Source organism: Aquarana catesbeiana, linkage group LG02 (genome assembly GCF_042186555.1).
Source record: "Aquarana catesbeiana isolate 2022-GZ linkage group LG02, ASM4218655v1, whole genome shotgun sequence".
NCBI classification, from domain to species: Eukaryota; Metazoa; Chordata; class Amphibia; order Anura; family Ranidae; genus Aquarana; species Aquarana catesbeiana.
This window is the reverse complement of record NC_133325.1, coordinates 7,617,207-7,640,570: the sequence shown is the minus strand read 5'-3', so window position 1 is coordinate 7,640,570 and position 23,364 is coordinate 7,617,207. Positions and strand designations below refer to the sequence as shown.

The following is a 23,364-nucleotide window of genomic DNA, read 5'->3' as shown; positions in this document are numbered from 1 at the left end:
AGAAGGGCCACTCAGACCGGATAACACTTCTTGCAAAGAAGAAAAAGGATCCTAAACCCCCGGAATCCCAGGGGTTTCCCAGGATCATCACGAAATTTGGTGCCCATTGGGACCAAGTCAGGTCCATACTCAACCAACACTGGCACATCCTGTCTGAGTCGCCCTTTCTAGGCAAGATTGTGGGTACCAGACCCCTCCTAACGGCTCGGCGTTCCAAAAATCTAAAAGACAGTTTAATTCACTCCGAGTACCAAAGATCACCTACCCCCAACTGGTTGACACAGCTTCCGCCCCTGAAGGGAATGTTTAAGTGTGGTCGCTGTTCAGTATGTAAGTACGTTGAACGTACAAGCACATTTTCTGACTCTGAAGGAAAAAAACTTTTCAAAATTAATAATTTTATTAACTGCAATACAACCAGGGTGATCTACATGCTCACCTGTCCCTGCGGGAAACACTATGTGGGGAAAACTAAGAGACCACTGAGGGTAAGAGTGAGTGAACATATCCAGTCTATTTTGGGCAAGGACGATGAACGACCTATTCCCCTACACTTTTTGCAAGCACACGGGGGCAACCCCAAGGGGCTTACTTTTAAAGGTATCTACAGGCTTAACCTCCCCCTGAGAAGGGGCGATTTCGACAGGATCCTGTACCAGAAGGAGAAGATGTGGATATACAACACCAACAGTATGCACCCCCATGGGTTAAATAATGAGTGCAACCTTGGTGTATTCCTGACCCCATAAATTCATTGATGGTTGTCTGTCCACATCTCCTCTTAATGATCGGGATTTTTCTGTCTGTAGCCCCCACTGACAACCCCATGGCCTTGTTCTTCATTAAAATTTTCCATATTCTAGTCATCTCTCTATTACCACCTATATTATTTTTTCTTACTGCACTTGAATACTATTGCCAAGAACCATCTTTATTTTAACCTATCCCTTTTCCTCCCTTCTACCTTGTTCTTCCCATCTCTTTTTCCCTCAGTAGTTTCCTCCGTCCTCTATGGTGTTCCTCCCCTTTCTTCTTCCCCCCCTCCCTTCCCCCTCCTCCCCTTTGTCTCTTCCCCTTATCTCTTTCCTCCCCCCTTTTCCTCCCCTCCCTATTCCCTGTTTGCTCTCACGGATTCACTCTGCTAGTCATGTTTTATGTTTTTTCTTTGTGTATGGCTGTCGGTGAATAGCGCGGTAGCTTTGGCAACGAGACGCCGAAACCCACGTGATCCCATCTCAATACTATATAAGCTGATGAGGCCTGCTACTGCGCATGCTCTGATGAAATCCGGTCTACGGATGAAACGCGTCAGCATGACGCCATCACGCTGCTCTTAGCGTACCTGCTGACCAACAGACCCACCTACCAGCCTTGATCACGCTGATCACACTGACCCGCGAGACCAGCGGCTGCCTGAATCCTGCCACAGCAACTAGCCGAGGGGGAGACTGCTACCTCAGCTGCCTGGACCCCATACGCAGTACCCATGTGAGTCCACTCACTCTCACTGCCTACTTGCTACTCACGACTGAGGCACTCTTTGGATGACTCCCCACTGGATTGGACCATCTACAAAAAGGAATTCCACAAACAGGAGATGGTGACAGCTGCAACTCTTCCTTCCTGACCTGGACGGCAAGCAACACCGGGTGAGATCCTCCCTTTCTGTATCCCTGATTCGGGACTGTAATTTTCAGTTACTCACCGTGTGTGATAGTTGGCTTCCATCCCACAGTGTCAGCCCACCATCAATCCTACCTCTCCTACCCTAGCTGCCTGCACGTTCCATCCATACCTTTTGGTCTGCAGCCTTGTGAGCCATCCCCGGCCTAGAGAGGCTCCGACCTGCCAGCCCACATACACCTGTGCCCCGCAGCGGTTGCGGTGTCATCCATTCATTCCTTCATGGACCTTTCCACCACGGCCCCCCGACATCACTGCCCCCCCTCATAACGGCTAGTCCTGCCTTTCATACTACTATTCAGTGTTGATCAAGTTCTGTTGTCACAACTACCCAACATCTATTCAATCATCTGCTATCCCTTCCCCCATGCTATTTGGACTTCCAACAATGTCTTGCATATATATTCTATGTCTTGATATCATGGATGTTTATTTATAGTGAATGACTTCTTGTTCAAATAGTTTTTATTGAAAACATTTTTTAGTGCAAATACAGATAAATGCAGTCATACAGGAGTATATTGAAACAATCCCGTACTTACTGTACAGAAAGCAATCGAAAATAATAATTACAAATTTTTATTATAAACATTAAGTATGTCTGTAGCCAATCCAAGGTATCTTAAAGAGTGTAGCTTTATTACTATAGAGAGACCGTGAGATGATGATAGATACTCGAGTCCACGAGTAGTAGTGGAGATGTAATAGGAAATACTTAGCTTGTATAACGGTGGAGGAGATCCCCGGGCACCCCAATGGGATCACACTGTGCTCACACAGGGACCTCCCCCCTTAAATATATTAGTAAATCAGTAAACATTCCAAAAATAATCAGTATAACTCGGGAGTCACTGAGACATATTACTTTGCATAGCTTACCAGCTACAGCTAGTTTGAATGTTGAAACGAAAAAAAGTTAAAACAAATAATTAGAAGATAGAAGAAGTTTCCATGGGGACCAGTTAGATTCAAACTTTGAAAAGGTTCCATCCCTGTAAGCCATAATTTTTTCATATTCTATAATAGTGTTAATTTTTATTTTTATATCTTTAATAGTAGGTACATCAGTAGATTTCCACCTGTATACTAATTCCATTCTTGCTGCCAGCAAGACTTGTGTTGCTATACATCTAAGTTCTGGTTTGTATTGGTCCATGTTTAATCCTAGAATAGCTTGTTCTATGTTTGGGACCACCGTGCTATTAGTTATTTTCGAAAGCATATCATAGACCCTCCACCAAAATTTTTTGACTACCAGGCAAGACCACAGCATATGTGCTAGGGTCCCTATCTGACCACATCCTCTCCAGCATAGATTTGAGTTGTCTCTGGAGAATTTTGCTGTAATATATGGTGTGTAGTACCATCTTAACATTAGTTTTTGTGTTAGTTCCTCATAATTGGCGCATCTGGAGAATTTGCGATTATTAGCAATCGCTTGTTTCCATTGTAGATCCGTGAACTCTTTGCCTAATTCTTTTTCCCATTTGGAAATCTTGTTATTTTTTGTAAAGACATCTTTAGAGTGAAGATAATTGTTGATTATTTTTATTCCTTTTATATTGGGGTTTTTGGATTGAAGGAAAGTCCATATCTTTTCTACTATGGACACATGTGTGGCCCTAGACCCCTGAAGATATGAAGTAATCTGGGTATATGTTAGGAATTCAGAAGTATTGAGTTTAAATTTCTGTTGTATTGTGCTAAACGGTAGGAGCCTATCGCCACACATGATATCCACTATATTTAGTATATTTGCTTTATACCAGTTGCGAAGGTTAATATTGGGAATTATCCATTGCAGTGTGTCAAGGGGAATGGGTATCATTGTTGAGGGGTAAAATACATTCCCTGTAATGTTGATCTCTTCCCAAGATTGTAGTATCGCTTGCATTGTTTGTGGGAGGGGTCTTCTATTCTGTTTATGTGCCTTAGTAGCAATTAAAAATGATAATGGTGAAGTCTTGTTTAGTCGTGCAATCTCCAAGTGACACCATGGTTTAGTAATAGGGTTGGAGAACCAATTTTTAAGTTGGTCCAGAACTGCCGCTGTGTGATAGTCTTTCAGGATTGGTAAACCCATGCCTCCCACCGTTTTGTTTTTAGTTTGTATTTCAGGGGAACATCTTGGTCTTTTTCCTGCCCATACAAAGTTAGATAATTGTTTTTGCATTGATCTAAAGAATGATGCTGGTGCCAGTATAGGTAGAACTCTGAATATGTATATTAGTTTCGGTAAGATAAGCATTTTGTACGCTGCTAATCTGCCTAACCACGTCGAGTGGTGCTTCCCCAGTCTAGACAGTTCTGGTTGAAGGGAGGAGAGAAGTGGGGTATAGTTAATGGTATATGTTTTCGAAACTGGATAGGTGAGCTTAATACCTAGGTAATTGATTGATTCGTTCGTCCAGGGATATGGTAGGGAGTGTTTGAGGAGGTTTTCAAGTTTTTTGTGTATATGTATTCCTAAAATGCTGGATTTAGATGCATTAACTTTATAATAAGATATGTTACTAAAATGTGCAAGGACTTCATGTGCTGCGGGTAGTGATTTGTCTGGGTTTGATAGGGCTAAAATAACATCGTCTGCAAATAGTGAGATTTTGTGGTGGTGTTCTTGTGACGTGATACCATGTATGGAGGGATGGGACCTAATTTTTTCCGCTAATGGTTCCATAAGCATGGTAAAAATTATGGGGGATAAGGGGCACCCCTGTCTTGTTCCATTTGTAATGGGAAATGGTTTAGAGAACATGCCTTCAGTATATACAAATGCTGAGGGTGATGAATATAGTGCCATTATTGCACTTTGCAATGGACCGACCAGACCAAACTTATCCATGACCTTGGACAGGTACCCCCAATGCACTCTATCAAAGGCCTTCTCTGCATCTAAGGCCAGAAGCAGAGAAGGCTCTTTGTTCTCCTCTACCAAATGAAGGAGATTTAACATTCTTCTGGTGGCGTCTGTGGTCTGGCGACCCATTACAAATCCCACCTGGTCATAGTTTATCAAGTTGGGTAGAATACGTGATAATCTGTTAGCTATCAGTTTAGCGTGCAATTTGACATCTACATTTAATAGGGATATCGGCCGAAAGTTTTGTGGGAGGTTGGGTTCTTTGCCTGGTTTAGGGAGAGTTATAATTGTGGCTGTAAGCATTTCTGGGGGAAATTTTGCTGTAGTAGTTGCAGCTTCAAAAACATGGAGTAAGTGGGGGGTTAGGATGGGGGAGAATAATTGATAATATTCTGAAGAATAACCATCCGGGCCTGGGGCTTTGTTGCGGGGGAGACGTTTGATGGCGTCATTTGTTTCTTTTAGCGTGAATGGTTGGTTTATGTATGCTAAATCTTCTGGTGATATTTTAGGGAGATGTATTGATTCCAAAAATTCTGAAATCGCCTTGTCATTGGGCTGAAAAGTATCTGGGTCCTTTTGAAGGTTATATAGTTTCTCGTAGTAGTCGCTGAATGCATCGGCTATTTCTTGCGGGTTGTTAACTTTTTTGTTGGATTTGGGGTTAATGAGGTAGGAAATTTTTTGTTTTTAATAGTTTTTTCTTTTAATTGTGTGGCTAGGGACTTTCCTGCTTTATTCCCGTATCTATATGTTTGAGCTTTAAGTGATCTCAATTGGTGGTTGTGGCGTGAAATTAGGAGAGTTCGCAATTCTTGCCTGGACACAAACAATGCTTCTCTTATCTTTTGTGTGGTATGTTGTTTGTTTAAGTTTTCTAACTGTTGGATTTGAGCTAATATAGTATTGAGTTTTTCTAATTTTTGTCTTTTTGCTCTAGCGCTCATCTGTATGAGTAGACCTCTTACATAAACTTTATGTGCATTCCATAGCGTGAAGGGGTCGCTGACCGAGGGGGCGTTGATGGCAAAAAATTCTTTAATTGCTTTTTCGATTTTGCGGTTGAGATAATGTGAAAATGTCATTGCGCCATCTGTTAGCCCTGGTCTCGGCACAGCGATCCCCCACGACCACCGAAATCGGAGCATGGTCCGACCATGTAATACAATGCAGTTCAGATTTAGTAATCTGTTGTAGAATAAATTTATCTACTAAAAACAAATCTATGCGAGAATATGTATGGTGAACGCTGGAAAAAAAAGTAAAGTCCTTTTCTGAGGAATGTTGGCTCCTCCACACATCATACAAACCGGAAGATGAGATGAAATCATTCAGAGTCAATCTGTTTCTTGAATGCTTGGTCTGGCTGGACACATCTAGGTCTCTGTTGGGGACAGCATTAAAGTCTCCACACAAGATGGTATGACCCTGTTGCATCGAGGAGACTTTTTTCCATATTTTTTTTAGAAAAGATAGCTGTTTGGAGTTTGGAAGGTAGATGTTCACCAAGGTGAATTTTTTGCCGTTAAGCTCACATACTAAGATGATGAATCTGCCTGAACTGTCCAAATGGATATCTAGACTTTGGAATTGCACAGAATCCTTAATAGCTATGGCTACACCTCTTTTTTTTTAGGTATAATTTGCTTGGAAAATGTGCGGGAACTGGCGATTTTGAAAGTTAGGCGATTTATTTGCTGCAAAGTGTGTTTCCTGGAAACAAATCACATCACAGTGAAGACTTTTAGCTTCTTTCCAGGCCATTTGTCGTTTGTATGGGCTGTTCAGGCCTTTTACGTTAAGAGATACAATTTTAATCGGCATGGTGTGGATTCCTGTTGGTCTTAGTTATATGGTTTGACAGTTATTTAGATGTTGGTTACCTTAAGGTCGATGAGTGGTTCGATTCTGATCCTGAAGGCGATGAGCAGACGCTGGCAGTGTGGTGGTCCGTAAGGTGGAACTTGCGGATTAGGAGACTCTCAGGTGGTAGCTGTTGCGGATATGCTGAGATGAATTACTGCAGGTGGGGTTTCTGTTCAAGTGGTGTAGTATGCGATTCCTTGGGATGTACAGGGATGGATCCTAGTCTTGGAAACTTCTTGGAGAAAAGAAATAGTTAACAGCAACAAACAAAACTTGATTCTTAAAAGAATCAGTGCGGTAGGAATAACCGCTCAAATGAGGGGTGTTTAACAGGTAAACGAAAGGTGGCAATCCCCGGGGCCATCAGGGATATAATGACAGTAGAGGTTGCCTAGAAGTAGATCTGGTTTGTGGACCTCTTTCTTTCTAGCCATGATTGACTTGGTCGTCTGCATCAGGGAGAATGATTTGCCAATCTCGCAGGAGGCGGAGGCCATCTTTGATGTTAGAGATCACATGTGTAGTTCCTTCTCTTGTTATCATGAGTTTTGCTGGGTATATCCACCGATAGGTGATATGGTGATTGTTCAGTGGCTTCGTGATAGAGGCTAGTTGACACCTCTGTTGCATGGTGAAGGCTGAGAGGTCAGCATAAAAGGAAAGTTCTTGGAACTCCTCTGGAAGGGAATCACGGTTTCTTGTGGCTGCCATAAACTGATCTTTAACATGATAAAAGTGTATTCTGACAATGGTGTCCCTGGGAAGGTGGGCGGCTACATGTTTAGGCTTAGGCAGTCTGTGGATACGATCCACTACTAGTTCGTCATGGGGAACTTCTGGAAGGGCAGATTTCAGCATTTGTATAAAGTGGGGTTTCAGGTCAGGATTTTTAACTGATTCAGGTATCCCCCGTATTTTAACGTTGTTTCTCCTGGACCTATCTTCTAAATTTACTAATTTTAGTTTCAGTTGCATCATGTCGTCATCTCTATCATTATGGGCATCCACTAAATCATTAAAAGTGCATGCGAATTCACCCATCTTTGTTTCGACATGTGAGATTCTCTTGTTCACTGAAGATATTTCAGACTTAAATTGTCTAGTTAGTGATTGAATGTCAGCATGCAATGTGGATCTGAGAGATATCAATATGTCTTTAAGTGTAGTGTCCATTATTGGTGTATTAGCGGTGGGGAAGTCAGTTATGGAGTCTCGTAGTTCTCTGGTATCATCCTGAGATGAATGCAGGCTTACCTCTTCATCATCCTCCTCTGTGTGATCCAACTTTGGCTTGCTTTTGGCTGGGCTGGATGAGGCTGAAGGAGGCAGGGAGTACTGCTCAGCGGTGGGTGAGTTGTAAGCTCTGTTTGGTCTTCTCCCCTGTGCAGCGCCGTTCTGTGTATGAGAGCCTCGTGTGCCTTTCCCCTGCTTGCCGCCGCCATCTTGCTCAGGAGACCGCCGCTGCCACATGAAGTAATCTGGCAGCTTGTTGGGGTAAGTATCCTCTTTTCTTTTCCTGGAAGTCATCCTTAATGTTCCCCCAGCTGAACCGCTTTGGTTGTGGTAAAATTTCTAGGTTGTAAGTCGCTGTTTGGATGTCTGATGGCCCTTGGCAGAGAGGAGCTCTTTCAGTGAGCGTCCATACACCGCGCCGGCTAGCCACGCCCCCCTACTGCTGGTATTTCCAACCTTTGTGAATTTTTCCTCCATGATAGAGAACTGAGAAACTCTTTGGAGGGAAAAAATGCTTATCCAGGATGATCCCATTCAGCATAAATAAGCGTTGTAAAAAGTTTTTTTTTTTTTTTTAAACCAAAGAAGGGACCTGGACTTTCAGCTTACTCTGTTAGGAGTAGTATAAAAAGTGGAATGAACCATCTCTGTAAGAGTTTGTACCATCAATCTGTCAGATTGTGAGGTTGCATAAGGTTCATCAACTGTTTCCTCTGCAGAGGAAAATTTGGCTTGTTTTCCCCCGTGATCACCTGAGGATAACACCTCATCCTGTGCCCACTGTTCCCTTGGAAAAAGGGGTTTGAAGTGGGGAAGGGGGATCTAGCATGCTTCCTATCCTCTTGGATGGAGAATGCGATTAAAGCCGCTAATTTTCCTTCTAAGCCCAACAGGGCAGAGGAGAATGCATCTTCAGTCACATACACAGGGGCTGAAGTGTGAGAAGCAGTTGCACCACCAATTGCTTCCAATGACTCACCCTGGCGTGTCATGTCAGGTATCTCCGGAGAGGATGACAGTGTGGAGGCATGACTGGAGTTCCCAGCGCCTGGGGGTGGAATCCTTGGTACCTTTGTGGTACACTGGAAATCAAATGTGTAAAGCACAACAGCAGAGGCACTTTAACAAATTATGGTATTTGCTGAACAATAGTTTTAGCAAAAGAAAACAATGTCACCATAAGGATCAACCTTTGATGCTGAGTACCATAATATTTCCTGTGCTGGAAATGCCTGTTTACACACCTTTACATGCCTAGCGCTTCTGTGTCTCTTAGTGTGACAGACTTCTGTCTTCAGCATATGAACTGAGAGCGTCTGTGTTAACCTCCCTGGCGGTATGATTATTTCAGATTTTAGGTGCTGAAAGTGGTACAATTATTTTGCATGGAAATTTGGCGTTTTATATTGTAGGCCTGTAATTTTTAACAATAACACACTTAAATCTGTCCAAACAAGAGTCTAGTAAACATCCCGGGTATGATGAAGTTTGAAACACAAAAACATAAATTATAATATAATAAATAAATATAAATAATTAAAAATAATAATAATAAATTTCCCCACGATTCACTATCGCTCAATTCTGCAAGTGTTCTAATTTACTATCGCTGTTTTCTAATTGGTCTTTTGACGTAAAGGGACACTTTTTGGTTGCTATGGACAATCTCCAGTTTCCAGGCAGAAAGAACAGTATATATAACATAAAACTACATGCAGGACATGGGCCAAAGCACTGGGGACAAAAGGGATGTGAAATGATTTCATACAGTACTGTATGTGTTATGGTTTTTAAATTTTTTTGAATTTGCCGCCAGGCTCCACCCTGTGTGTCGCGACGCTTGCAGGGAACGGAGCCTGGCACACAGAGGCTTCGGAGGAGACAGAGCCCACAGACACAGCGGGGGACATCGCAGGATCCTGGGGACAAGGTAAGTAACGCTGCACCGGATCCTGCAATGTAATCCCGAGTGTGGCTCGGGGTTACCACTAATGGGACTGAAATTTAACCCCGAGCCACACTCGGGAAAACCGTCAGGGAGCCTACGCTTCAGGTGAGAACCTGATTACACATAAGTGTCAGCTGTTACCGCACCTCACCAGGAGGAGAGGGGAGGGGGAGGGGAATTTTTATCAGCAGTGTTTGTTAAGCTCCTGGTTTTAAAGGAAGACTTCACTTTATACAAAAAATGCAAATGGCTGGTTTTGTATGTTCATAAACTACTGCTGTAACCCCTTTAGATCCCTCAGAAGAGGAACTCCCCTCTGGCTGCAGGGACCACACCCGCTGCTATAGCCAGACACAGAGCTGCTGAAAAAGCATTGTACTAGGTAAGTGTAATATACTCCCTCTAGAGGAGACATTTTAAGGCATACAGTTATACATTATATATGTATTTTTTGGAGAAAAAGGCATAGGTGGACTTTTTACAGTTCCTAGGCTTCTCCCCTTACCTTATCCTCGCTGCAGGATACTGCTGATTTAACAGACAGATCCAACTTTCACCCATCATGGCAGGCAGCGTAGTTAAACCTTCAAAGACTGGGGCCCTTTTAAAAGGGGTTCCGCTCCTTTGGACCTGTATAGCACCCCTCAGGAACAACTTTAGGTAATATGAAAAAACAAAGAGTCCTGGTTCCTAGGGTCCAGCTCCTAAAGAGAAGCTTACATGCAAAACCTTGTTCTTTAATGGGAGGCCCAGGTACCATCCTTTGGCCTCAGTGGCGAGGATGGATCCGGTTGTGGAGGTTTTTTAAATCCAGCATGGATCCCTCCCTGGAGCTCCTCAGAGCACATCTTCACTCGTGACCAACACCTTAGACACTGGCGAAAAAACTGAGGACTCCTGGAAGGAGGAAGGGTTATATAGGGGAGTTAACTTCCTGTATTGGTTATACCAGTGTCATCAGCTGAAGGATAGGCCCATAACCCACCAAGTAATTACTTGAGGCTGTGTCCTATGATGTACGATACACTCTGCAGCTTCCAGTCAGTGTAGCCTAGATCTACATTCTAACATTCTAGAGTATTGCGCACAGGAAACCGACAAGGACCACAGGTGAGCGGGCTGGTTAAATACCCCCCGGGCTCCTCCCCTATATCCAGGCCATCATATATATTCACACACATATATTATATTACAATATAAAATATAATATAATATATTTATATATATATATATAATATATCTAACTCTGCAGCATCCAGTGTAGCGTATATCTACAGTGCATTCCGTGGTGTACAGTTTCTACTATTTTTCTGGTGGTGTACACAGCACACAATACAGTGCAACCGTAGTGCAGTTGCTCCCACTTTTCTGGTGGTGTACACAGCACACAATACAGTGCAGCCGTAGTGCAGTTGCTCCTACTTTTCTGGTGGTGTACACAGCACACAATACAGTGCAGTGTTGCCAAACAAAAAATACATCATGTCCGGAAGGCCACCAAGGAGAGGCAGACGCTCACAGGCCACTAAAAGAGGGCAAGCAGGCTCTGTGTCTACAGTCAACATTGCTGGTCGTGGACATGGTGCATCCTCTGCAGGTGGCCGTGGGGCACGCTTCTCCTTTTTTCCTGCTGCTGTCCATTTTATTGAGCTAGGACATGCAGAAAAGTTGGTGGAGTGGATAACAAAACCCTCCTCATCCTCCGTCACCCAGGCTCAGAGTAATTTGCCTTCCAATGCAGCTGCCAAAGTGGCCTATTCCACCGGCTCCTTGTCCACAGTCACTCCTTCCGTAGCCCCACCATCATGCATGGAGGAGTCAATATAAATGAGTGCAAGGTTGCAACAAACATGTATGAATGAATAAATATGACATTAAACATAAATACATCAAAAACAGAAAAACTCATGCACTGCGAAATGTGAGTCAAATTAAGAAAAAGTGAGATTTCTGAAAAAATGTGCTAGTATTGTGACTGCACCACAAATAAAAAATTAAAGGTAAAAATGATATTCAAATAAACAAGGAATCATACATAATAAAATGTGAATCCAACTTGTAAAAAGGGAGACTTGATGTGAAAATGTGCCAGTGTGATAGCTGTACTAAACAGAATCCAAAAAAAAAAAAAAAAAATTAAAAATGATAAAGTCCAAAAAAAGTCCAATTAAATGTGTAGTCCCATTAAATATATAGGAGATTTCAACCACCGGTGTAAACCTTGAAAGAGTGAACAGAGGTGCCGCCACCACACACACTGAGGCTTACCTGATCTTGTTGACTTGGCGGGGCTTATACCACCCAAGTCTGCAATGCTTATTAAGTTGTTAGGTTGAACACCTCTAGTGGGAACAACAGGTCCTGGATCTGTGTCAATTAATCAGCCTCGGACTGTCGCTGTATGAAGAAGCCCCGACTTATGTGATAAGATTGTTATTTTCCTCACCTCCTCCTATTATCCAAAACAGAACAAGCGGCGTGTCTGCATGGTCTAGCATGCATATTCAAACAAACTTTTTGGCATGTTCGGATGTTCTGATGCGAACCGAACCGGGGGTGTTCGGCTCATTACTAATTAACAGTAAAAAGACAATATCGGAGCACATTGCACACTAAAGGAGTTGTAAAGGTAGAAGGTTTTTTATCTTAATACATTCTATGCATAAAGATGAAAGCCTTCTGTGTGTAGCAGCCTTCCCAGGCCCCCCCCCCCATTACCAACCTGAACCCCTTCTCTCTCCGGAGATGTCCACGATCCCTTCAGCCATCCAGTACACTCCTACTAATTGGCTGAGGCAGAGCAGCAGTGCCATTGGCTCCTGTCAATATAATACACTAAGCCAAACAGAGAAGAGAGGGGGCGGGCCAGGTTGGGGCTCCGTGTCTGAATGGATACAAGGAGCTCTGACTTGGCTTGGGTGCCCCCTGTAGCAAGATGCTGGCTGAGGGGGCACTCAAAAGTAGGGAGGGACTAGGAGCAGCAAAGAGGGACCAGAGAAGAGGAGGGCCCAGGCTGCTCTGTGCAAAACCAACTGCACAGAGGAGGTAAGAATAACATATTTGTTTCAATTTTTTTTTTTTTTTAAAGAGCCTTTACAATCACTTTAACCACTTCAATACTGGGCCTAATCTGGCACTTCTCTCCTACATGTAAAAATCATCATTTTTTTGCTAGAAAATGACTCAATATATATATATATATATATATATATATATATATATATATATATATATATATATATATATATATATATTTATTTTTAGCAGACACCCTAGGGAATAAAATGGTGGTCATTGCAACTTTTTATCTTGCACGGTAGTTGTGCAATAATTTTTCAAACGCCTTTTTTTGAAAAAAAAAACAGTTTTATGAATTAAAAAATAACAAAACAGTAAAGTTAGCCCAATCTTTTTATATAATGTGAAAGATGATGTTACGCTGAGTAAATAGATACCGAACATGTCACGCTTTAAAATTGCGCACACTCATGAAATGGCGCCAAACTTCGGTACTTGATAATCTCCATAGGCAACGCTTTGAAAATTTTTACAGGTTACCAGTTTAGTGTTACAGAGGAGGTCTAGTGCTATAATTGTTACATATGCTCTAACGCACGTAGCGATACCTCACATGTGTGGTTTGAACGGTGTTTACATATGTGGGCGGGACTTACATGTGCGTTCGCTTCTGAACGCGAGCTACCGAGGACAGGGGCACTTTCCTTTTTTTTTATTATTATTTTACTTATTTTTTTTATTTTTGCACTTTTTTTTACATTTTTTTTTATCACTTTTATTCCTATTACAAAGAATGGAAACATCCCTTGTAATAGGAATCTATTGTGACAGGTCCTCTTTATGGAGAGATGCGGGGTCAATAAGACCCCACATCTCTCCTCCAGCCTGGAAAGCACGAGATCGAGAAAAAAAAATTCACCGGTCTCATGCTGACAGCCGCAATTGCGGCTTTGTTTACTTCCGGGAAACCGGGCGTGACGTCATAACGTCGCACCCGGGCCTCCGACGGTCATAGAGATGATTGGTGACCATCTGGTCCCTGGAAATCTCTATCGTCGTCATCCGGCGCTGGCTGATTCTTTCTCCGGGCCCCCCATGGCAGGGGAGATCATGGAGAAGCACCAGATGGTCTCCCCTCCTGTCGCCTATAAGAACGATCAAGCGGTGGAACTGCTGCTATGATCATTCTTATCATACACAGAATCGCCGGCTGCAATGAATGATATCTGAATGATGCCTGTAGCTGCACCCATCATTCAAATATCCACACTCAAAGTCAAGGACGTTATATGAAGCCCTCAGTATTGAAGTGGTTAAAAGATGAGGACGGGAAGATGGTTACAGATGACACAAAGAAGGCAACTCTACTATATGCCTTCTTCTCCACAGATTTTACATAGGAAAAATAAGGGTTAACCGACAGCGATGTAGTGTTAGTAACACAACACATGACATACCCACGTGGCTAACAGAGGCCGAAGTCAATTAAAAAAATAAATTATATATATATATACACAGTATATATATATATATATATATATATATATATATATATATATATATATATATATATATATATATATATATATATATATATATAAAATCACAGCGCCTACAGGATAGATATATAAATCAAGTGACAAAAACTAATTAATGTAACTTTACAATAATGCTTACAACATAAGAGAAATAATTATTAATAAAAATATACAAAGGTGGTCAAAAAAGTGATAGGTGCTCCGAATAAAGTGCAAATGTTCTCCAAAAAAGATGACTGGTGCTGCGTGCCACACTCCCCTTTGTGACCCCACTCACCAGAGATCATAGACCACCAGCTTCATAGACTGGGGTCAAACAGCCAATGATCAATCAGATCTGGTATAAGCCGGATAATTGGGTGCAGTAAAATCCTCTAGAAATATATTCTGGGGCTTGCGGAGTAGGTAACCAAGTTTAAACGTTGGGGAGAGAAGAAAAGGACGGATAGTGAAGTACTGTATGATTATATAAAATCACGATTCTCAGGCGTCACTTATATACGAGTGATGAAAACAGGTATCAGTACAACCAGGAAACGCCTTTTTTTTTTTTCACTTTCAGAGTCAATGAAAGTTTTAATAAACTTATCACAAATACAGTAAATTACCAGGACCAGATGACTTACACCCAAGAGTCCTCAGAGAACTCAGTCAAATTATAGCCAGGCCAATATTCCTGATTTTTGTGGACAACATACTGACAGGGTTGGTACCAGCTGATTGGAGAAAAGCCAACGTGGTACCAATATTCAAAAAAGGGCAATTCCTGGGAATTACAGGCCAGTCAGCCTAACATCAATAGTGGGTAAATTATTGGAGGGGATGATTAGGGACTATATCCAAAGTTTTACTGAGGAGAAGAACATCATTAGTGGTAACAAGCATGGGTTTATGGGAGGACGTTCCTGCCAGACCAATCTGCTAACATTCTACAAGGAAGTAAGCAACCATCTAGATAGGAGGAGGCCTGTGGATGTGGTGTATCTGGACTTTGAAAAAACATTTGATAAAGTCCCCCATAAACGCTTAATTTACAAGCTGAGGTCTGCAGGCTTGGACCATAGGGTTTGTCCTTGGGTAAAAAACTGGTTACAGGGGCGTGTCCAAAGGGTAGTGATAAATAACATGTACTTAGACTGGTCTGGAGTGGTGAGTGGGGTACCTCAAGATTCTGTCCTATTCAACATATTCATAAATGATATAGAGTGTGGAATAACTAGTTCAGTCTCAGTTTTTGCGGATGACACACAGATAAGCAGAGTAATAAACTCGCATCAGGACATAGAAATTTTGCAGAATGACCTGATCATAATAAAAGAGTGGCCAGACAAATGGCAAATGAGGTTTAATGTGGAGAAATTTAAAAGTAATGCATTTGGAGTCAAAAACACAAAAATTAAAAATATACACAATGTGGAGAACAGCTGGGAGAATCAAGGATGGAGAAGGATCTAGGGAAGCTAATAGATAATAGATTGAGCAACAGCATACAGTGCCAAGTTGCAGCTATCAAAGCAGGCAGAATATTAGCATGCATTAAAAAAGGGATATACTCCAGAGACAAAACTATAATTCTGACATTTTATAATACTCTGGTAAGTCCTCATCTGGAGTTTTTTTCAGTTCTGGTCACCAGTCCTCAGAAGGGATGTGCTGGAGCTGAAGAGAGTCCAAAGAAGGGCAACAAAACTAATAAGGGGACTGGAGGACCTCAATTACGAGGAACGGCTGCAAACACTAAATGTATTCTCTCTGGAGAAAAGAAGTTTGAGAGGGGACATGGATAGCGATCTACAAATATCACCATGGGGATCCCAGCACAGGAAATGAACTATTCAGTCCTAGGGAGTCTAAAAGGACATGGGGGCACACAATGAAACTGGAGGAGAAGCGATTTAACCCTAAACTGTTAGGGCAATAAGGATGTGGAACTCTCTCCCACAATTGGTGGTGGCTACGGGAAGTATGGATATTTTTAAAAGGCTCTTAGATGTACATCTTAAAATGACACGACATACAGAGATATGGGAAATCATTATAAACACAAGTTGAATTGGATGGACTATTGTCTTTTTTCAGCCTATTTGACTTCTTCCCTAGCTTGTGGGATAACATTGGGACTATGAAACTAATGGGACACTCATAACTCCTCTAATATTACTCCTTCTTACAGAGTTTCCTCTCGGCAGCTGAAGCTTGTGAATCCTCTGGTGATAGATTAGCCCTGCATTAACTGTAAAATATTTGTCACATTCTGAACATTAAAATGGCTTTTCTCCAGTGTGAACCCTCTGATGAGTGTTAAGAGCTGACTTATGTGTAAAAGCTTTGCCACATTCAGAACACTAATGTGGCTTCTCCCCAGTGTGAATTCTCTGGTGACTGATAAGATTTGAATTTTGTGTAAACATTTTGCCACATTCAGAACACTGATATGGCTTCTCTCCAGTGTGAATCATTTGGTGACTGATAAGATCTGACTTCACTTTAAAAGCTTTGCCACATTCAGAACACTGGTATGGTTTTTCTCCAGTGTGGACCCTCTGGTGTTTGGTAAGCTCGCCCTTGGTTGTAAAAGCTTTGCCACATTCAGAACACTGATACGGCTTCTCTCCAGTGTGGACCCTCTGGTGTCTGGTAAGCTCGCCCTTGGTTGTAAAAGCTTTGTCACATTCAGAACACTGATATAGGTTCTCTCCAGCGTGAATCCTCTGGTGTATAAGGTATCTCTTGGTTGTAAAAGCTTTGCCACATTCAGAACACTGGTATGGTTCCTCTCCAGTGTGGACCCTCTGCTGTATGGTAAGCTCGTCCTTGGTTGTAAAAGCTTTGTCACATTCAGAACACGGATATGGCTTCTCTCCAGTGTGAATCTTCTGGTGACTGACAAGATTTGGCTTCACTTTAAAAGCTTTGCCACATTCAGAACACTGGTATGGTTTCTCTCCAGTGTGGACCCTCTGGTGTCTGGTAAGCTCGCCCTTGGTTGTAAAAGCTTTGTCACATTCAGAACACTGATATGGCTTCTCTCCAGCGTGAATCCTCTGGTGTATGATAAGATTTGACTTTGATATAAAAACTTTATGACATTCAGAACACACTGACAGATTCTCTCCAGTGTGAATCCTCTGGTGTATGATAAGATTTGCCTTCTGTTTAAAAGTTTTGTCACATTCTAAACACTGATATGGCTTCTCTCCAGTGTGAACCTTCTGGTGTGTGATACATTTTGCCTCCATTGTAAAACCTTTATCACATTCAAAACAAGAAATATCTTCTGAAATGACTCCTCTTATGTATACATGGGTTGGACTTTACTGTAAAGCCATTTTCGCTTCCAGAACAATCAAATTACTTTTCTCATGTTGTCCTCTGAGGCTGGATTAATGTTGAAGAGGATCCAAAGCATTTATGACGTTTAGAACATGGATATATGGCTCATTTGCCATGTGACTTCCTTTTATTGATGATGACCAACATGACTAAAATCTTGGTTCCTCAATTCACCTGTACAGAAAAAAAAAATAGAAGTCAGAATTCTATAAAAAGAGTTCAATAAATTTTGCACATCTATTAGATTATAGCGCAGCACTACTTCTATTTTACATTTATTTTTTGGTTCTGACATTACCTTCAGTGTTGCAGCTTTATTTTAAAATTTGCACATTATTAGTAGCGCGGGAATACCATTTTATTGTATCGCCAGGAATTTGATGTATATTGACCTTTTATATTGCCTCTTCCATTTAAATCTTCCGTTTAGCACTTTTGCACCTTATTTTGCACATCTATTAGATTATAGCGCAGCACTACTTTTATTTTACAAGAGTTCAATAAAGTTGCTTCCCTTTTTAACATTTATTATTAACTGCTTCCCACCCGGCCTATTGTAATATGACGGCCAAACAGGAGCCATATTGTTCTGGAAAGATGTCATATGATGTTCCCAGAACGTATCTCGCACGACCCCGCAGGGCCAAACTCTGACGCAGTTTGTCACCTGCTGATGACTGATCAATGTACCGGCCCACTGCCAGTACCATGTGATTTCTGTGTCCAATCACAGCAGATAACATGACAATTGTAAAAAATGTATGGCTTTGATTCATGCCATTCATTGTGTACAACTGTGTTACTCGCTGTGATTGGTCACTGTTAGGTACCTGGTAATAGAGCCCGACTGATGGGAGAAGACCTCTCATACAACTCTGGTTCAAGAGCCACTGGAGTGGGAACAGTGGTCTCGAGAGCACAGCGGGGTAGGAGTGCCTTGGAAGTTGCAGCATCAGGAACTGAAGCAGGAAGGAGATCCCTCAGGGATGGCTGGAACTGCAGAGACGGCTGTGGCAGTAGCAGGTCAGCGACCTGAGAAGCTGGTAGATGCAAGGCAGCTGCAGCTGGAACTGACAGGACAAACCAGAAGGTGCGGCACACACACACTGGATAAGGCAGCAGAGAGGTTAGGCAAGCCGGGTCAAATGGGTAATCAGGCAGGCAGATTCAGCAGGCTAAACGCAGGGTCAGATAACAGGCAGTGGTTCGCCAACAGGTATCAAGCAGAAGTCCATAAGCAGTAGTCAGGCAAGCCGGGGTCGGATTGGAGAGAGCAGGGAAGGTCAAACAGGAGCCGGGTCAGTGGAACAGCAAGCAGGTTTCAGGTACAGAGCTGCAGAGCTGCAGATGAAACGCTGTATGTATGAGTGCAGCTGCAATCCTTTTAAAGCCCTCTTGGTGCCAAACGGCGCTAGCGTGAATGGGCCTGCTGTGCGTGCATGCGCATCGCCTGAGAGGCACGCTGAAGCACACAGGGAAACAGGCGCTGGTGTTCAATCTGGCCAGAGGCGCGCACGCATGTTCACCCGTACAGTGCTGGCAGGCCCCTGACAGTCACAATCATCACATGGTACAGATAGGGCCAATCATGGCCCATCTGTACCATGTGAGCTAATCTCAACAATACATACTGAATTTATCCATTTCTTACAGTAAAAATGCTTGCTTATAGCAATGAAATTCACTGCTATAAACAATCGTAGTGTGTAAAAAATATATATATCCTGATTACCTCCCCAGAGTGGTAATACTGTATTGTTCTAGGCACTGTATGTAAAAAAAAATAAAAACCGCTGTACTGCAGTGGTGACAGCATGTAAAAAATAAAATAAAATGATTTCTTAATTTTCCTAAATATTGTGACAAGAACTACAACTTCATAAAACACGCCATGCCTCTTTCTAAATACCTTGGACTGTCTACTTTTCTCTAAAAGGGGTCATTTGGGGGGAAATTTATATTGTTCTGACATTTTAGGGCCTTAAGAAATGAGATTGGCCATCAGAACATTAGGATTGATCGATTTTTAGGTATATCCCATAGTTTGTGGACTCTATGACTTTCCTACAGACTGAATAATATTCACTGATTTGGGTTATTTTCACCAAAGAAATAGAGGAGAATACATTTTGGCCTAAATATATGAAGAAAGATCAGACACCGACCCTCAGGAAGGATGTGCTGGAACTTGAGAGAGTCCAGAAAATGACGACCAAGCAAATAAAGGGGCTGGAGGATCTCAGTTACGAGGAAAGACTACAAATATTAAACTTTTTCTCCCTGGAGAAGAGACACTTGAGAGGAGATATGATAGCAATATACAAACACCTCAATGGTGAGCTCAATATAGGGTGGAAACCTTTCAGTTTCAGAGAGTATAAGAAGACACGGAGCCACTCAATGAGATTGGAGGAGAAGTAGTTTAACCTCAAACTGTGTAGGGGTTTTTGCACTGTCAAGGCAGTTAGGACGTGGAACTCACTTCCACAATCAGTGGTGTCAGCAGGAAGTATTGATAGCTTCAAAAAACTCTTAGATGGGCACATTATACAGGGATATGGGATATGATTTTTGGCATAAACACACACACAGGAGGAACTGGATGGACTGGTATCTTTATTGAACCTTACCAACTATGTAACTATGTCTATATAACAGAAACAAAGAAGGTGAAGGTGTTAAACATAAGGGTTTTCAGGGATCACTTAAAGACAGGGGAGAAGATAGTCAGACAGATTGAGGTAGAGAGTTCCAGAGGATGGGAGAGGCTCTGAAGAAGTCCTGGAGGTGAACATAGGAGATGGTAACATGGGAGCTAGAGAGTAGGAGGTCATGTGAGGAGTGAAGAGAACGGTTTGGTTGGTATTTTGGGACAAGGTTAGTGAGTGGAGTGCTTTGTAATATGTTGTTAGTATTTTGAATTTTTAATAGACAAGGGATTGTCAAACAAAGTTGAGTTCCCCTGGCATATTGCACCTCCAACAGGTAAGAAAGGTTGTGGGGAAAATTTTGTGTAAAAGAGTGAGGGCTGTATACCATCTGGTCAGAATGTTATATCTGGACTCCTGGACAGTGCTGGAAAAGTGGGATTTGTGAGCAAAGAATAGGATATGATCTCTTTCTGTCTGGGTGAACGTGTGACCCAAATCTCTTCCCATGTCAGAAGGATTGGAGTTGTGAAATGTTTGTTTTGATTGGAAAGGAAGTGATGATATGGAAATTGTGTGACCTGACGTCTGACTTTAACTTTATTTAAGTCAAGTCAAGTTTTATTGTCATTCTACTACACGTGAGGACATACTGTAGAATGAAATGTCGTATCTCACAGGGCCACGGTGCGACATACGAATTAAACATAATTATAAATATTTAAAAAAACACAGCAAGGAACTTAAAAAAAAAAAAATTTTAAACCTACACACAGATGTGTACTCCCAGGGATTTAGTACTGCTTACTCTCTCCACAGTCAAGCTGTCGATGGTCAGTGGGGGGTGATCAACAGAATTTCTCCCGAAATCCATCACAACCTCCTTTGTTTTGCTTACATTAAGGAGCGGGTTGTTTGTACTACACCATTTAACCAGTTGTGCCGCTTCCTCTCTATAGAGTATTTCATCATTGTTGCTGATGTGGCCTACCACAGTTGTGTCATCCGCAAACTTGATGATATGGTTGGAGATGAACTTGGCAGTACAGTGGTGGGTCAGCGGTGTGAAGAGCAGTGAGCTGAGCACACATCCCTGTAGGACACCCATGCTCAGTGTGGTGGTGCTCGAGGTTCTGCAGTCAACACAGACTGACTGAGGTCTTCTGCTTAAAAAGTCCAGGATCCAATTACAGAGGGGCAGGTTGAGGCCCGGCGAGTTCAATTTAGTGATAAGTTGCTGAGGAATTATTGTATTAAATGCTGAGCAAAAGTCAATGAACAGAAATGAACAGCATTCTAACATCAGAGTCTTTCTGTTCTAAGTGAGTAAGGGCCAAGTGGAGGGTAGAGGATACTGCATCATCTGTGGAATGGTTTGGACGGTATGCAAACTGATATGGATCCAGCATGTTTGGAAGACTGGACTTAATGTGATGGACGACTAACCTCTCAAAGCGCTTCAATATTGGAGTTAGTGCTTTTGGACAATAGTCATTTAAACAGGACACAGGTGACTTCTTTGGCACTGGAATTATGGTGGTGGATTTAAGACATGTAGGGACAACCGCCTGGCTTAGAGAAATGTTAAAGATATCTGTAAGGACATCTGTCAGCTGTACAGCACAGCCTCTCAGTACATGTCCAGGTATGTCATCAGGGCCAGCAGCCTTCTGTCGGTTGATCCCGAACAGGGTCTTCCTTACGTTGGCTGGAGAAAAGCAGAGTGCCCGGTCCTTTTGGGATATGGGTCGTTTTTGTGAAGGCATTTGGTTCTGCATCTCAAACTGTGCATAAAAGTGGTTGAGTGCATCCAGGAGAGAAGTATCATCATCACTGGCCTGTGGCAGGGGCTTGTAGTTAGTGATGGTCTGGATGGATTGCCACAGGACTCGTGCATCTTTGCCGTTGCTAAAGTGTTTATTGATTTTTTTTTTTTAAATATAGTTGTTTTGCCTTCTTGATGCCATGAGACAGATTGGCTCTTGCTGTTTTGAGAGCTGCTTTATCTCCTAATCTGAATACCTCATCTCTGGTCTTTAGCAACCCACTAACCTCTGCTGTCATCCATGGCTTCTGGTTGGCATGTGTGGTTATAACCTTGGTGACTGTCACATCTATGCACTTTTTGATGTAAGCAGTCACTGTTTCAGTGTACTCTTGTAAGTCTGTATGATTGTTGTAAGTGGCTGCCTCTTTAACCACTTCCCGCCCGCCGTATGCAGAATGACGTCCGGGAAGTGGCTCTGTTATCCTGACTGGGCGTCATATGATGTCCAGCAGGATAACATGTCGGTGTGCGCCTGTGGGGTCTGACACCCTGCATCTCCAAGCGTGATAAGAAGCCTCTGTCAGAGGCTTCTTACCGTGTGATCAGCTGTGACCAATCACAGCTGATCATCGCGTGAACCAGGAAGTGCCGGTAAACGGCATTTCTCGGTTTGCGCTGATAGGGAGAGCCGATCGGCGGCTCTCCCTGTCAGAGGGGGGGTTTGTACTGATAATCAGCATATTGATTATCAGCACAGCCCCCTCAGATGTGGAACAACACCTTTTAAAATGTGCCCATAAGCTGTTAGTCATTGCCTCATAAAAACATAGCTCACAGTGCCCATCAAAGTGCCAATCAGTGCCCACCACAGTGCCAGTCAGTGCCCATTTCAGTGCCCAGCAGTAAAACCTGTCAGTACCTCAACATCAGTGCTGCCCATCAGTGCCACCTGTCAGTGCCAATCAGTAACGCCTTTCTGCCAATCAGTGCGCCTGCCAGTGCCCATCACAGCCGCCTGTCATTGCCCATCAGTGCTGCCAGTCAGTGCCCATCAGTGCTGCCAGTCAGTGCCCATCAGTGCTGCCAGTCAGTGCCCATCAGTGCCGCCTATCAGTGCCGCCTATTGGTGCCCATCAGTGCTGCATATCAGTGCCGCCTATCAGTGCCCATCAATTCCAAATATCAGTACCTCCTCATCAGTGCCCATCAGTGCCCGTCAGTGAAGGAGAAAACTAAATTTTATAACCGAAATGAAGAAAAAAAAGTTATTTTTTAGTTTGTTTAGCAAGAAATAAAAACCGCAGAGGTGATCAAATACCACCAAAAGAAAGCTCTATTAGTGGGAACGAAATGATAAAAAATTTGTTTGGGTACAGTGTTGTATGTCCGTGCAAATGTCATTCAAAAAGCGACAGCGCTGAAAGCTGAAAATTGTCCTGGGCGGGAAGGGGTGAAAGTGCCCGGTATTG

The 23,364-nt window shown here is 42.6% G+C and overlaps 2 pseudogenes; one reads left to right on the top strand and one right to left on the bottom strand.

The window, feature by feature from the left end:
* The window catches only part of LOC141126578 (uncharacterized), a 1,610,887-nt pseudogene that overhangs the window by 748,866 nt on the left and 838,657 nt on the right, over nt 1-23,364 (bottom strand).
* LOC141126608 (uncharacterized) overlaps nt 1-23,364 on the top strand; it is a 191,012-nt pseudogene that overhangs the window by 30,980 nt on the left and 136,668 nt on the right.